The sequence below is a fragment of the Notamacropus eugenii genome, chromosome 1 (assembly GCF_028372415.1).
Source record: "Notamacropus eugenii isolate mMacEug1 chromosome 1, mMacEug1.pri_v2, whole genome shotgun sequence".
Taxonomy (NCBI): domain Eukaryota; kingdom Metazoa; phylum Chordata; class Mammalia; order Diprotodontia; family Macropodidae; genus Notamacropus; species Notamacropus eugenii.
The window spans coordinates 18,729,364-18,746,630 of NC_092872.1; the positions used below are offsets into that span (position 1 = coordinate 18,729,364).

The window sequence follows — 17,267 nt, forward strand, 5'->3', positions numbered from 1 at the left end:
GAGAATTAGGAGAAAACACAGAAAAAGAAACAAAAATGGAAATGATGTTCTGGAGAAGAGGTTGATGAAAAATGTTAAAGGCTTTAGATGAGTCAAGAGATGAGGATTAAGACAGACATGATGTGAAATTAGAGAGTATTGTCATATTTGGAGTGAGCAGTTTTAATTAACTGATTATATCACAGAATACATAAAGTATTTTTTCAGAGTTTACTATGTGCTATGTAGGATGCTAAGGGAAGGAATATAAATGCAAAAAACGTCATGCCCTCAAAAAGCTCACATTTTAATAGAAGGAAATACATTAAAGGAAGCTGGAAAGTAGGGGGATGGTACCCACAGAGGATTAAAGTACAATTAGCTGGAGGAGTCAGGAGCAGAGCCATTTTAGTGATGATCATGGCTGGCCTAAGCACTTTCTCGCATGGTGTTTCAAAAAAGAAATTCACTAATCAGAGACAGAGAGGCAACAGAAGAAAAATTTATCTCCATTATGAGTAGGCCCCTTGGGCAGAGGTGGAAAATTAATTAGTAAACTTTGGCATCTGGAAACCTATGATACTTTGAAAGGGAAATCTTGTTCATCTGTATACTGAAGGAATGTTATTGCTAAAGGTTTCTGAATTCTGGTCTATAATTTGGCACAATCTTACCATAGAGACAAAGCATATACATTTGTCTCTGCAGAAAGACATTTCTTTGGTTAATGTTTTAAGTACACTGTTGGGTAATTAATGGAACATACTGTCCGAAGAAAAATAACATGGGAATCTAGGCTGAAAAGGGAGATAAGCAAGATATCCTCCCTGGGAGAATCCATCCCTGAAATGCAGAGTTTGACTGCTTGAATATTCTCTGATATCTCTTCTACACATAAATCTATCATTCTACATCTTGTGCACCAGATTGTAATAGATGCTGTTTCATCAAGAATGTATTTTACCAGAAAAAGAAGTTGGACAACCAGGCAGCAAAAGTGAGAAGTATAAAATGTACAATTGACCTAGAGTCAGAAAGCTATCTGAACAAAATTTAAAAGAAATAAAATATGAAAGAAACAAAATATAAAGAAAATATGCAAAATGGGTCTATTTTGGCATAAGAAAGATCTGATATTGAATTCTGCTTTAGGTACTCACTATTTGAATAACTTTAGGGGAAGTCAAAAAATTTATGTCAACCTGTTTCTTCATCTGTATAATGGAGATTATAATACCTGCTTCAGAGGGCTGTTGTGAGAATCAAACCTTATAGTTCTATATGTAAATTAAAATAATTGATATTTTAACTTTTAACACAATTATATAATAAATAATGTTGTTAAGAATTTTAAAAAATACAATTGGGTATCACAATAGAATGAGAGGGCATGAGGTTCTGGGATACGGATCAGTGGGGCAAACACATGCAGTAAAAATATCACGGAGTTGTGGAAACAGTGAAAAGCAAATATAAGGCATGCCAGCGAATTCTGGAAGAATGTGTGTGAGTGTATTAAAATAGTGCAACTTTAAAAAAAGAGATTTGCAATGCCCTGTCAACTTTTGATCACTATCAAATGAGATGATATGTCATAATGGTCTGAATATAAGTCAGGTCACATTTTTCCGAAAAATACATTTTGCATAAAACCTTCGTGTAAGCTATAAAGCCGTGCTATTCCTGCTGTACAGAATTCTACATAATTTTTATTTCTTCCCCCCAATCTATTTCTTTTGGCAGGTATGATCTAGATATGAACAAATAGTACTTAATAGTATTTGAGAAATTCTCTACAAATTATAAAGTGCTATACAAATATAAAGATTATTATGTTGTTTTTTCTATGGACATCATTAATTTCAACATTATTGAGATGAGAATTGTTTCTAGAATACTCAAAGGTCTAGAGTTGAGTTTTCCTGTCAGTCCTTCTCCATCCAATTCAACCTACACTTCTCTATTAGACTGGTCTTCTCAAAACACCATTTTCTAGTCATCTTCTGTTAAAGAAGCCTCAATAGTTGTATGCCCTATAGAATCAATGCCAAGCTCTTCAGCATGACAATTCCAAGCCCTCCATAATCATGCACAGGTTTTTTATTAACCATACTTCTCTCCAACTGCTTTCTACTGTAGTCAGACCAGTGTTCTTCAGCACCCTGTAGCAATTACTAGCAGCAAAGTGTATACACCATGGTCATGTTTCATTCTGTTGATCATTCCATGTTACCAGTAACTTCTGCCAAGCATGGTTAAAAAGGTCTGCCCCTCCAAACTACCCTTCTAGTGTGTACACATGCAGGTTAACTATCATCTTTTCTATGAAAGTTTCTCTGAATCATCCAGGCTATATGGCTCTATCCTTCTTTAATTCATTTTTTATATGCTTTCTGTACCAAATATTTAGCACCCTATTTTGTAGTATATTACTTTGATCTTTAATTATTTAATTTCTACTTTTTATCTTCCTAATAAGAAAGATGGAAAATTGGGCAAGGATTATGTTTTATACATGTTTATTTCTTCTACAAAACTGAGCTGAAGTACAAATAGGTGCATGGTGTGCATGTGTATACACACACACACACACACACACACACACACACGCACACACACCCTAAAAGTTCTTTCTTTTCTTCATTTTGTTCTCTTCTATGCTTTGAAAAAGTCTGCTACCCTCCTTTCTTTCTTTTCTTTTTCTTTTCCTTTCTTTGTCCCTCCCTCTTCAAAGATCTCATTCCCACCATTTTTCCTTCCTTCCTTCCTTCCCTCCTTCCCTCCCTCACTTCCTTTCTTCCTTCCTTCCTTCCTTCCTTGTCTTTCCCTCATCTCCTATTCATCCTACCTCTTCACTGTGGAAAATATTTCCTGTGTTTGTAATCTTTCCCAATCTAATCTCATCATTGCTTTAATTTGCATTTCTTTGATCATTAGTCAATTGGGTAATTTTTATTGCATTACTATTGATAGCTTGCCTTTTTTTCTTTTGAGAACTACTGTTCATAAGCTTTGGCCATTTAAATGTTGAGGGATGGCTGTTTTGCTTATACAGTTGAATCAGTTCTTTTAAGAGTAATTACCGCAAATATCTGGCCCAGATCATTTTCCTTTCTAAATTTAATCAGATTGGTTTTATTTCTATAAATCCTTTTAAATTTAATGTAGTAAAGTGGCAGATTTTATTTTCTGTGATTTTTACTCATGAACTCTTCTTTATACAATGGTCAAAGCATTTTCTTTTCTCTAGATAATAATAATAATATTTTTGAGTTTAATATTTGCTAGGCATGCTAAGTACTTTAGAATTATTATATCATTTGATACAGTAATCTTAGGAGGTAGATATTACTATTATTTCCATTTATCTCCATTTTACAGATGAAGAAATTAAGGCAAATAGAGATTAGGTTACTTCCCCAGGGTCACACAGAGAGTAAACTGAAGCCACATTAGAACTTAGGTCTTCCTAACTCCAGGTACACTGCTCTATCCAGTGTCGAACCTACCTGCATGAATATTGTATTCATTTGGCTATTTCACTGTAGTTATTACACATCCCAGATAGCACCAAAAAAATGTAAGTAGGTGGTATATCCATCTTTGGACAAATAGTCTAGGCCACTTGAGACCCTGTGGCCCCGAGGCCACATATGACCCTTTAGGTCCTGAAGAACAGCCCTTTGACTGAATTCAAACTTCACAGAACAAATCCCCTAAATAAAATGATTTGCTCTGTAAAACTTCCACTCGGACAAAAGATCATCCCCAAGCACCTAGAAAGCCACACGTGGCCTCAAGGCTGCAGGTTCCCCATCCATTCTCTGAGCAGTATCTTACTTAAGTTACATGTAATAATAATTCAGCAAAAGCAGGGAGTAAGCCGAGAATGGTTGCCTTAGTCTGCTGGGGATAGTAATCACCTCTTCTTTTTGCAAGGCTTCTGATAGAGCTGAAGAAAAGAAATCTCTCAAACTTTTTACGAGTCAGTTAGCTAGAAGATATCCAGGGTCCCTTCTAGCTCTCAATTCCAGAATTCTTGGATTCTAACTCAGTGTGGATGTAATACAGAGTTCTTTAAATGAATGCATCCAGAAAAGTAATAAAAATAAAAACCTTAATACTTATACACAGACTCATGCTTCACATGGCTTGTGAGGACTGTATTCTATACTGTGTCAGCAATATAGGCCAGCTGGTAGGACATATTATGGGGAGATATTATTAAAATACTTAAAATATGTATTTTTTTCCAAGGGACTCAAACTATTCAGGAAGAATAAAGTACAGTCAGCGTTCTCTTAGCGACTTGCCAAGCTCAGCCTGTGCTTCCTAGATCATAATGGATTCATTTGGAAAAGAGCAGTGCAAAGTTTCAAATACAGTTTAACACATGCTTGATTTTTACTTTTAGCTTTCCACAGGGAAAAAAAACTAAAAGATTTTCTTGTTTGTTTTCTTTTAACTTTATTTTTGGGACCTTACTTTTTCTCTCACAGTTATGTCTGATAGTGCTCTACTCCATGAAGTCAATAAATAGGCATTTATTTAGCACCTACTGTTTGCCAAGCTAAAAAATAAGCTGTGTGCTGAGAATAAAAATAAAGTGAATGAAAGCACTCAAGCAGCTTACAAGGAAAGAAAAGTACAAATATTAATATTCTCCAAACAAATATAAAAGAATAAAACCAAAATAGTTAAATAAATGATAGTTGGGAGAATGCATCAATTGGAAGTGATAAAGGAAGGCTTCATATTGAAGGTAGCACTTAAGCTGAGTCTTAAAAAAGGAGAGGGGTTGTCTTAGGTGGACATAAAAAGGGCAGTGTATTCTAAATATGGAGAGCAAATGCAGCTAGGTGGCATAGTGGACAGAACGTAGAATCAGGAAGACCTAAATTCATATTTGACCCCAGATATTAGTAGTTGTATGACCCTGAGTAAATTACTCACCTCTGTCTTCCTCTGTTTCCTCATCTACAAAATGAAGATAACAATAGTACCTCCTTCTCAAGACTAGTAAGGATAAAATTAAATAATACTTGAAAAGTGATTTGCAGACATTAAAGAACCGTATAATTGCTAGATTTCATTACTTTTTACAAAGACATGGATATAGGAGATGGATTCTCCTAAGGAAGAAAAAGAGAAAACCAGGTTGCCGGGATCTTAGAGTGAAGAGACTAGAAATTGAGGCCAGATTATGAATGACTTGAAAAGCTAGAGAAGTACATATTTTATCCCACAGACAAGAGGGAGCCAGTGAAGTTTATTGAGTAATAGAGAACCATGTTTTGTTTTGCTATCTGTACATGTTGTATTCCACAATAGAAGGCAAAGTCCTTGAAGATGGGATATAGTTTGTTTTAGAATTTATAGCCCCAACAGCTTAGCACATAATTGGTGTTTAGAAAATGTTACTTCAATTACAACAAATGGAATGGATTTGGGGAAGACAGAATCCTGGAGTAGAATAGTTGTAAGTAAACACATTTTTATTTAGTCCACTTAACACTGGTATTTAGTACAACTTTCTATCTCACTTTGGAATCAATTAGCAAATAGTTGTCAATCTTCTACTAGAACGCATTTGTACTTAAGGAATTCAATGTCTCAAAAAGCATCCTCTTCTGTTTCCATGTAGTTCCAAAGTTCTCACAATTCTTTCTTACGGCAAGCCAAAATCTGCTGACATTTAACATTTACCTATTGCATTCGCTATGCTTTCTGAAATGACATAAGACAAACCAAAACAAAACAAAATAAAACAAATTCTTCTTTCGTGCAAAAACCCTTGAGATATTAGAAGGAAAAGATAACGTTCCTGCTCCCTTCTGTACTCCAGAGTAAATATCTCTGATTTTTGCAACCATTTCCTGTATGTCATATACAATTCACCCTTCAGATTGGATTTCTCTGAATATTCTACAATTTCTCAAATTTCTTGTAAAAGTACAGTCACAAAACTGAATGTTACATGCTCAGCATTATAGACTTACAAATGGAAGATGTTCCACTGGTCAGCCAGTCTAACAACTCTTTGTTTCAGATTAAGATAAAAGCCCAGAAAGTTTAAGTGACACTTTTTGATATTATAAGCAGTAAGTATCAAAGTCAGTTTTCAAGTCCAGATCATTTGACTGTAATTGAATGCACCTCTTCTTAATGCTCCAAAATAGATCTCTTTTTTTCCACACTTAATCGTATTTTTCAGTTACACATAAAGGTACTTTTCAATATTCATTTTTTGTAAGATTTTGAGTTCCCAATTTTTCTCCCTCCCTTGCTTCTCTCCCCCTTCCCTAAGATGACAAGCAATATGATAGAGGTTACACATATACATTTGTACATATTTCCACATTATGCATGTTGTCAAAAAAAGAGGAAAACCATGACAAATTTAAAAAAAAGAGGAAGTAAAAATAGTATGCTTCAATCAGCATTCAGACTTCATATTTCTTTCTCTAGATGTGGATAGTATTTCCCACTAATTTCACTCATCATCAGTTCATGTAAGTCTTTTCAGGTTTCTTTGTAATCTGCTTGCTATCATAGTATTCCCTTACATTCTTATATTACAAATTATTCAGCCATGCCCCAACTGATGGGTATCCCCTCAGTTTCCACTTTTGTAGAAATTAGTTTTCAAGGTCTACTCAATGCAGCAGCAGCCCTTCTTTCTCCAGAGTGGTCAGCTATGACTCCTGACTCCCCAGAAGCCATGTCAAAGAAACTCACAGTTGGCATTGATTTTTGCACCTCTTACTCCTATGTGGGAATCATCCAACATGGAAAAGTGGGGATCATTGTTAATCACGAAGGAAACAAGACCATGCCATGCTATATTGCTTTCATTGACACAGATTATTTAATTGATGATGCTGCAAAGAATCAAGTTACAATGAAGCCCACCAACACAGTTTTTGATGCCAAACATCTTATTGGTCACAGATTTGATGATGCCGTAGTACAATCAGACATGAAGTACTAGCCTTTTATAGTAGTGAATGATGCAGGCAGGCCTTGGGTCCAAATGGAGTGCAAAGGGGAGACCACCAATTTCTATGCAGAAGAATTATTTTCTATAGTCTTGACCAAGATGAAAGAAATTGCTGAAGCTTACCTTGGGAAGACTGTCATAAATTCTGTGGTCACAGTACGATCCTATTTCAACTATTCCCACTGTCAGGCCAACAAAGATGCTGGAACCATCACAAATCTCAGTGTGCTCCAAATCACCAATGAGGCAACTGCTTATGCTATTGCTTATGGCTTGAACAAAAAAAGATTGATGTTAAGAGAAATGTATTGATCTTTGACCTTGGAGGTCGTGCTTTTGAGGTCTCCATTCTTACCATTGAAGATGGTGTCTTTGAAGTCAAATCCACAGCTAGGTACACCCAGTTGGATGGGGTGGAATTTGACAACTAAATGATCAACCATTTCATTGCCAAGTTCAAGTGAAATCATAAGAAGTACATCAGTGAGAAGAAGAGGACTGTTCTCCATCTTCATGTTGCTTGTGAACATGCAGAGCATACCTTCTTTACCAGTACCCAGACCAGTATTGAGATTGACTTCCTCTATGAAGGAATTAACTTGTGTACATCAACCACCCAAACCCATTTTGAAAAGGTGAATCCTGATCTTTTCCATGGCACAAGTGGAAAAGTCCTTAAGAAATGCCAAACTACATAAATCACAGATTCACAACATTGTCCTGCTGGGTGGTTCTACTTGAATCCCCAGAATCCAGACACTTCTACAAGACTTCTTCAATGGCAAGGATCTCAACATGAGTATAAATCCTGATGAGGCTATTGCTTGCGGTGCAACTGTCCAGGTTGACGTTTTGTCTGGAGATAAATCTTAGAATGTGCAGGATGTGATGCTGTTGGATGTCACTTCTCTTTTGTAATTGAACTGTAATTGAAACTGCTGGTAGAGTTATGACCATTCTGATCAAAGTAATGCCACCATCCCCACTGAGCAGACCCAGACTTATGCCACCTATTTGGACAATCAGCCTGTGGGCATTTTCAAGTTTATAAAGGTGAGAGATCAATGACAAAGGATAACAACCTGCTTAGCAAGTCTGAGCTCACAGGAATCCCTACCAGAATGCAGGGGTGTTCCTCAGATGGAAGTAAGATTTAACACTGATGAAAATGTCATCCTCAATGTTTGTGCTGTGGATAAGAGCACAGGCAAGGAGAAAAAGATCATAATCACTAATAATAAAGGACATCTGATGAAAGAAGATGTAGAATGTATGGTCCAGGAGGCTGAGAAATGCAAGGTTGAGCATGAGAAGCAGACAGGTAAGGTGTCTTCCAAGAATTCTCTTGAATGGTATGCTGTCAGAATGAAGGCTACCACAGAGGATGAAAAACTGCAAGGCAAAATTGGTGATTAAGACAAACAGAAGATACTTGACAAATGTCATGAAATAATCAACCAGATTGCTGAGAAGGAAGAATTTGAACATGAGCAGGAAGAACTGGAGAAAGTCTGCAAGCCCATCATTACTAAGTCATACCAGCACACAAAGGGCATGCCAGGACCCATGCCTTGTAGGTTACCAGGGGGTGGAGCAGCCCCATCTGGAGGTGCTTCTTCTGGATCCACCATTGAAGAGGTCAGCTAAATGCACCAGAAGAGAGTTCCACACCGCTTTCTGAAAATTGAAAGAGTCAAATTTGTAAACAAGACAGTAGTAGTTTAAAAGTAACATTTAAGCTACTGTGTAAATCTGGACATTCTAAATACTTGAATGTCTACTGAGGGAGAGAAACAAAGAGCATTGTACTTAATCAATATTGTAAATAAGTGGAAATGCAATTCTTGTCCTGGAGAATAAAATCTATTTAAAATTGGCACAAAAAAAGATGTTTTCCTCAGTGGATTTTTTTTTTTCCAATTCAACCAGTTCTTTTTTTAAGGAGAAGTTTTCTTCAGTCATTTTTTATATTTCCTTTTCCAAACTGTTGACTCTTTTTTCATACTTCTCTTATTTATTTTCCTAATATTTCTTCTACCTTTCTTGCTTGATTTTTAAGATCCTTTGTGAACTTTTTGAAGAGAACATTTTGGAGCTTGAGAGAAATTCACATTCCTCTTTAGGCTTCACATATAGATACTTTCACATTATAGTCTTCTGAGTTTGTGTTTTGATCTTCCCTGTCTCCATTATGACTTACTGTGATCAGGGCTCTTTTTGGTTTGTTACTCATTTTTAAAAGTTGAGCTTTACTCCTCAGACGCAGGGGCCACTGTCCCAAGCTTCGTGTCCTAGGGGAAAGTTCACTAGCTTTCCATACTGGGACCTCAGGTGTTGGCAGCTTGCCTACTGTGTTGGATTGGTCTGGCCTAGTAATACCTGTTGTGCCAGGGTTCTGGGGCTCGCAGTTTGCCTTCTGTGCTGGGGCTGAAGTCCTCACAACTGCCCTTCTGTGCCACTAGTCTACTAAGAAAAAGCTGAGGTACCTTAATTACTGATCTCTGCTGCATTTAAGAGCCTCCCATTCACTTTCCCAGACACCATCTGCACTAGATTGAGATTTCCTTTTACTTAAGTGAGACAGACCTTTCCTGAAATTCTTCTAAGTTATCTTAAGCTGGCAAATTGTTTCACTCTATCTTTCTGTGGATTCTGATGTTCCAGAATCTGTTTAGGATACAGGTTCCCCAAGTGGACAATATTGACCAATGGTGGTGACTGGGACAATCCAGAGAGGTGGTAATAGCTTCAAGTACAATTGGGGGGAGTGAGTATTGAAGAAAAATAGGGCACATTGGAAGCATGAAGAAAGAAGAGAAGAAAAAATTTTGAAAAACTATTAGCATATGTTTTATTTGCTGTGTAACAGAGTTAACTAGACTCTGTCATTAGACTGGTTGGTTGGTTGGTTGTTGTCCTTCACCTCCAAAGAGGACCCAAATGACATCACTATTGTAAAGTAAAATTTCAATGTGTCCGACTGTGGCTGATCAGACCAATACGAGCTTGGAATGCTCTACTACAGGTTGGGCACAGATAGTCTGTGTGAATATTTATGGTGAATATCCCAAATTTGTGCATCCTGTGTTTACTTTGTGCTGTCTCAATTCTGCTCTCCTCAAAGAGCATAGCACCCTTTTTGATGTGGGCATGCCATGCTGAGTGGTCCTGTGCCAGTTGCACAGTAAAATTCAAAGTTCTTGAAAGAGACCTTGAGAGTGTCCTTGTATTGTTTCTTCTGACCACCATGTGATAGTCTGCCCCATGCAAGTTCTCCATAAAATAGTTTTTTTAGCAAGCGTACATTTTGAGTTCGAACAACGTGGCCAGTCCATCGGAGTTGCACTTTATGAAGCATAGTTTGAATACTTGGCAGTTCAGCTCAAGCAAGGACTTCAGTATCTGGTACCTTATCCTGTCAGGTGATCCTGAGAATCTTCTTAAGACAGTTCAAATGGAAAAGATTCAGTTTCCTGGCATGGCACTGATAGACTGTCCATGTTTCACAAGTATATAAAAATAAGATCAAGACAATGGCTCTGTAGACCTTCAGTTTCGTAGTCAGTCTAATACCTCTTCTCTTCTAAACTTTTCTTTGGAGCCTCCCAAACGCTGAGCTAGCTCTGGCAATGCATCCATCAACCTCATTGTCAATGTGCACATCCCTGGAAGGTCCACTACCAAGGTAAGTGAACTTATCCACAGCATTCAAAACTTCTCCATTTGTTGTAATTGATAGTTCCACATATGGATGGTGTGGTGGTGGCTGATGGAGCCCCTGTGTTTTTTTGGTGTTAATATATCAGGCCAAAATTAGCACAGGCAGCAGAGAATTGATCCATACTTTGTTGCATCTCAGCTTCAGAGGCTGCATTGAGTGCACAATCATCTGCAAACAGAAAATCATGCAACACTCTTTCCACATTGGTCTTGGCTTATAGCCCTTTCAAATTGAAGAACTTACCATCAGTATGGTAGTTGATGTTGAGGTGTGTTCATCCTCATTGAAAGCATTTCTTCTGGAGGTGTCAGGCAGCAAGCACCATATCGACTGTTTCTTGGCCCTTTCTGAAGCCATACTGTCTCTCAGGTATATAACCATCTTCCAGGTGAAGGATCAGTCTATTAAGGAGGACTCTAGCAAGAATTTAGCCAGCAATGACTAAGAGAGAGATCCCCCTGTGATTGTCAAAGGACAAACTATTCTCTTTACCCTTATAGAGATGGACAATGGAAGTATCCTTGAACTCCTGGGAGATAACCTCCTCTTGCCATGTAACCTGGAAAATTTCAGTCAGTTTTTGTATGAGCAACGCTCCCCCTCCCTTGTAAATTTCAACTGGAGTAGAATCAGCACCAGGTGCTTTGCCACGTGAAAGGAACCTAATGGCCCTCAAAACCTCTTCTTCAGTTGGAAGTGCAGCTAAGGAGGGACTGACTTCAACTTGAGGTTAATGGTCAACTGTCCATTTTACCCCTGAGGAAATTATGGCCCAAAGGGGTATCTGTCCTTTTGCCCATTATATGCTGAAGCTTCATTTGGTTAAGAATCCTCTTAAATTTATTTTCATTACAAAACTCTATCTCGTTCTCAAGTCTACTAAGATAATCAAATGTCATCCTGAAATCTGGATATGCTCTTCTATATTCTATATGTACATCAGAACACAGTCGTTCATTTTGTTCATGAGGCATGTTAGACTGTAAGCTACTCCTACACTGAGATCTTTAATTTTTTTTCCCCTTAATATTCAGTTAATGGCTTGCCAATTTTCATACAATGGGTATCCAATTTCTATCTTGTCTGTTTGTTTTTTGTGAGGCAATCAGAGTTAATGACTCACCCAAGGTCACACAGCTAGTAAGTGTCAAATGTCTGAGGCCAGATTTGAACTCAGATCCTCCTGACTCCAGGGTGACTCTAGCCACTGCGCCACTTAGATACCACCTATTTCTATGTTGCTGACTCTTCTGTCTTACCTGTATCTAAAAGATTGCTGTGATCTCATCTACTTCTAGAATTTTATAATGATGTGATTAAAATTCTGCCTTTCCTGTCTTTAAGCCCATCTTCCATTTTACAAAATTTCTACCCTGACAAATCTTATGTGTATGGTCATCTTTTTTTCAAGCACAGAGAGGATGTTTATCAGTTTCTTATATGGAAACCAAATGTAAATACATGAATATAACCTAAGAGGGAATTTTTATTGCCAACTTTTATTTGTAACAATGTAGAACCTGAAATTTGCATGTGTAGATATATTATGCAAATACTTGTTTTTTCTGAGCATCTTTTCCTGAACTATATTTCTTTTAAAATAGATGTGTTTGGCATAAACTTAGAAAAAGTAGGCAAAATACTTTCCTCATGAGAGCCCTTATATTGATAGTTTTGTGACCTTGATTACACAAGTTCTTGTGGACCAGCAACAGCATCACAGTCAGAACATTTCTGTTGTAATCACTTCGCAAGAGTTCTGATTTGTGGTGTTTTTATTATTTAATTTCCTTAACATCTTCAATTAACAACAAAATGTCACAGTCATATCCGAGTATAGAGAAAGACCTTGTTGTTTTCCCTTGTTCCATATAGTTATACTGAAATAAACCATATTTCTGCAAGTACTTTTGTTTCTTGTGCTACACGCTTGAAAATGCTACTCCTATCACACTCAATTTTTCTATCAAATAATTATTTGTATGATATGTATTCTATAGCTTATTTTCATAGCACCTTACAATTTTAACAAGTATTTTCCCCATAATTACCCTGTGAAATAGGTAATGAATCTCTGAGGATCCAATTTCACAGGGGAGGAAACTAAAAGAGAAATTAAATAATTTGGCCAAGATCTTGTTTTTTTCCCCTCTGTTTACCTTTTTATGATTCTCTGGAGACCTGCATTTGAAGATCAAATTGTCTATTGAGTTCTGGTGTTTTGGTCAGGAAGCTCTGGAAATCCCTTATTTCGTTGAATGACTTTCTCCTTGCCTGAAATGTTATGCTGAACTTTGTTGGGTAGTTGATCCTTGGTTGAAGTCCCAACTCCTTTGCCTTACGGAATATTGGGTTCCAATTCTTTCGATCTTTTAATGTAGAAGCTGCAAGGTCCTGTGTGATCCTGACTGTGTGTCCTTGATATTTGAATTGTTTCTTTCTGGCTGCTTGTAGTATATTCTCCTTCACTTGATAGCTCTGGAATTTGGCAACTATATTTCTTGGGGTTTTGAGTTTGGGATCCCTTTCGGGAGGGGAACGATGGATTCTTTCGATGACTATTTTGCCCTCTGAGTCTAGTACTTCTGGACAGTTTTCCTTGATGATTTCCTGGAAGATATTGTCCAGACTCTTTTCTTCATCATGGGTTTCTGGCAGGCCAATAATTCTTAGATTTTCTCTCCTAGATCTATTTTCCAGGTCAGTTGTTTTTCCAATTAAATATTTTACATTTTCTTCTATCTTTTCATTCTTTAGATTTTGTTTGACTGATTCTTGTTGCCTCATTGAGTCATTAGTTTCTACTTGCCCAATTCTAATCTTCATCGTAGTGTTTTCTTCAGTTAGCTTTTCCATCTCCTTTTCCATCTGACCAATTTTTCCCTTTAAGGAGCTATTTTCTCCATTTAATTTTTGTACTTCTTTTTCCATTCAACCAATTTTCCCAGTTAGGTTTTGTGTTTCCTTTTCCATCTGATCAATTTTCCCAATTAGGTTTTGGGTTTCCTTTTCCATTTGATTAGCTCTTCCTTTTAGGGAATTATTCTCTCCAGTTAATTTTTGAACTTCCTTTTCCATTTGTTCAATTTTCTTTTTCAGGGTGATGTTCTCATCAGTGAATTCTTTTTTTATAGTTTTAAAATCATTGGCCAGTTTTTCTTTTATATCCTTCTTCAGACGTTCCAGGTAATCTAGTTGTGCTTGTGAGAAATTCATAGTCCCATCTGAGGTTTCAGATGGAAGTACAGTCTCAGCTCTAACCTCTTTGGTGTTTGTGTTTTGGTCCTTATCTCCATAGAAAGATTCTATGGTTTTTTCACTTTTCGTCTGCTTTTTCTGATTCATGATGTTGGCTGAGTGTTGTAGCTTTTGGTTCTTTCAGTCAGAAGATACAGATCTTTAAGTTGAGCTGATGCGTGTCTAGGCTAAAAGCAGGCTTTTGTTTTTTGTTTCCCCGATCAACCCTGGGGTTAGCTTGTTAGGTGTGTGGGAGGAGTGGTCTGGTCTCAGGATATGTCCTCAGCTGACTTGAGGCAAAGGCAAGGTCAGGGGATGGTGATCCCAGCTTCCCTATTGTCTTCCCTTTTCCCCTGGAGGGCTGGGGCACGCCTAGAAGCTAACGCTGGGGCTCGTCTCCCGGCTCTGAGGCTTGCCTGGGTCTCAGTGCGAAATTTTCTCTGCCCTGGGTCGTCTGTCCCTCCAGCCGTCTCCGCCACCGTAGGAAGAATCCCCCCTTGCCACTTTTCCAGCTTCTGGTGTTATGAGACCACCCGCCCCCTTCTGCTGTTCCCGCTGATCCAGGATTAATCTGGGGAAGAATTTTATGGTTCCCTCACGGTCATCAGGGGGGAGGAGAGAGCACTTACTGATCACTCTGCCATCCCAGTTCCTGGAAGTTCAAGTAGTGACCCACCGAAGTCCGTCTTCAGGCTGAAGATTTCAAGGGCTGCTGCGCTGATGTCTGGCACTCAGCGGCTCTCACCGGCTCGGCCTGGCTTATCTCCTGCTCCGCTGGTCTCGCCCGCCACTCTCAGGCTCCTCTGGTCCCCTCCGCCCTGCCACGCTGACCGCGCTGCGCTGTGCGCCGGGGTCTTACCCCCGCGGAACAGATCCCTCCCGTGGACCCTCCGGTCCAGCCTGGGCTCCGAATCCGTCAAAGTCCATCACCCACTGGATTTTACACCTCCAAAGTCTGGTCAGACTCTCCCCCCAGAGATATCCAGAGGAGTTTTTCCAGGAGCTTAGGTGAGTCGTTGCTTTCACTCCGCCATCTTGGCTCCGCCTGGCCAAGATCTTAAACTGGTATGTGGCAGAGATAGTACCTATATCTAAACCTTATGATTCTTAATATACTGTCATTTCTACTTCACTATTCTGCTATATATATACATATATGCCTACATATGGGTATGTAAGCATATGTGTATATACATATATACACATAGACATGTCTGTATATGTGTATATATATATTTATCTATCACTTTCTATATTGATATATGTATATCTATCTATATAACTTTATCTGTATCTCTTTATGTATATCTATCTATCTAGCTAGCTATATAAAATGAAAGATAAAGGCAATGCCTGCTCTCAAGAAGCTGATATTTAAATGGTGAAGTCCATATACAAACCAATAGATAAGACATTAAAACTGTGGTCGCATCTGAATGAATACATGTGTGTTTCTCTCTCTGTGTCTCCATATCTGTCTGTCTGTGTCTCTCTCTGTCTCTTTGTCTCCATCTGTCTCTGCTTCTTTCTTTCTCTCTCTCTCTTTGTATGTGTGCACATATATATATATATATACACACACATATACATGTAGACACACACATATCCAACTTCCATATGGATGTATACACGCATATAAGTGTTATATCTTCTATATATAGTTTATTATACTAATCCATATATAAACACACATACACTGCTATATTCATACATATTGTGCATTTAATAGATTGTTAATACAAGGTAAACTGCAGGCAATTTTAGCAGGAAAGCACTAGCAATTAAGGAAGATCAGGGAAGCCCCAATCTCTGCATGAGGAAATAAACAAAAAGACATATAAACACAAAGCAATAGCAACAAGACCATGTACCTTGACTTAAGCTAAAAACATTAAAATGTGTCTTTCATATAGTCACAAAGCTAATAAGATTCTATCTCTTCCACCAAAAAGAGATATGGCACAGTACTTGGTATAGTATTTATACATGCATGATAATGAGACCTAGTGGCAGGAGGGACAGTCTTGAAGTTAGAAATACTTTATTTCAATTTCTACCTTTAATATTGTCTTGTGACTTCAGTCATAACTTTTATTTGTGTTTGTTTCAATATATTCACTTACGAATTATTAATTTTAATTTATTTTTTAAATGAGTAAAAATCTCTTTTCTCTTCTTCCTGCAACTTGTGAGGATCAGGGAGAGGAGGAGAGGGAAAGGATATTCTTTCAATCACTTGGTATTCTAGTCATCTTTCTATGACTTTAAATTACAGAGATTTTTCATCTAAGGAGAAAGTTTCCACATAAGAGAATTGTCTACAAAGATGAAGTCATAGAAATGGAATAACAAACATAAAAACTGACTATATTATCAACATTATCTAATAGAGTTCAAAATTTTTTTAAGACAAGTCACTGTCCTGCTATTGATATTAATCTTTTATATTCAGTATTCAAGCTATTGCAAATGTAAATAAAGCAAATGAATTTTCGGAATTAAATAACATTTTTTGGAGGCAGTTATGGTGATGCTTCTGTCTGTAGTTGCTGTTACTGGGGAGACAGAGGCTGAGACAGATGCTAATGGATCACTTGATCCTGGGAATTCTGCCCTAGAGAGGCCTGAAATGATTGGTGTCTCCATGGAGTCTGGCACCAGTAGGATGAGCCTCCTTTGTCTATGGAAGAGTAAAATGGCTGAAGTATGAAACAAAGTAGATTGAACCGTGCATGCCAATTGACAATAACATCAGGACTGGGAGTTGCTGCTGCACTTCTAGCCTGAGCAAGATGTGAAGACAAGACATAGTATTAAAAAAATGGATTATTTTTACCTCTTATAAATATTTTGAAAACATCTCCAGGACAACTTTGATAAGAATTTCTTCTCGATTCCATGGAATTACTTTTTTCAATATTTTGACATCTTTTCATTCCATGCACTTACTTTAGATGTTTTATGTATTCAGTAAAGTAACATTTTAAAAACATTGTTCATATGGATTTAGGTTACGTCTGAGTAGTTGTAAACAGATCTGTCTGTAGTGAGGCTATCTCTGGGCCCAAAAAGAGTTATTTGTTGAATTCTTAAATATATTTGGGATTTTGCATATAAATGCCTATGCATTTGTCCTCTCTTTGTCAACAAAGACTAATGGAATAAATTGGAATAAATTCTAATTCTAGTCATTTGATCATATCTTTCTAAGGGGCTAATAAATCTAAAACATTGCAATCTGGAGAAATGCATTGCACAATTTCTACAACTTCATTACATAATCTTCACCCATCAATAAGTCTGAATTTTTAAGGATGTTTTCTGAAATGT

General features: G+C 37.5%; 1 pseudogene; it reads left to right on the forward strand.

Annotated features, from left to right (window-relative positions):
* The first annotated feature begins 6,700 nt into the window (after positions 1 to 6,700).
* LOC140499067 (heat shock cognate 71 kDa protein pseudogene) lies at positions 6,701 to 8,626 on the forward strand (annotated as a pseudogene).
* The last annotated feature ends 8,641 nt before the right edge of the window (positions 8,627 to 17,267 follow it).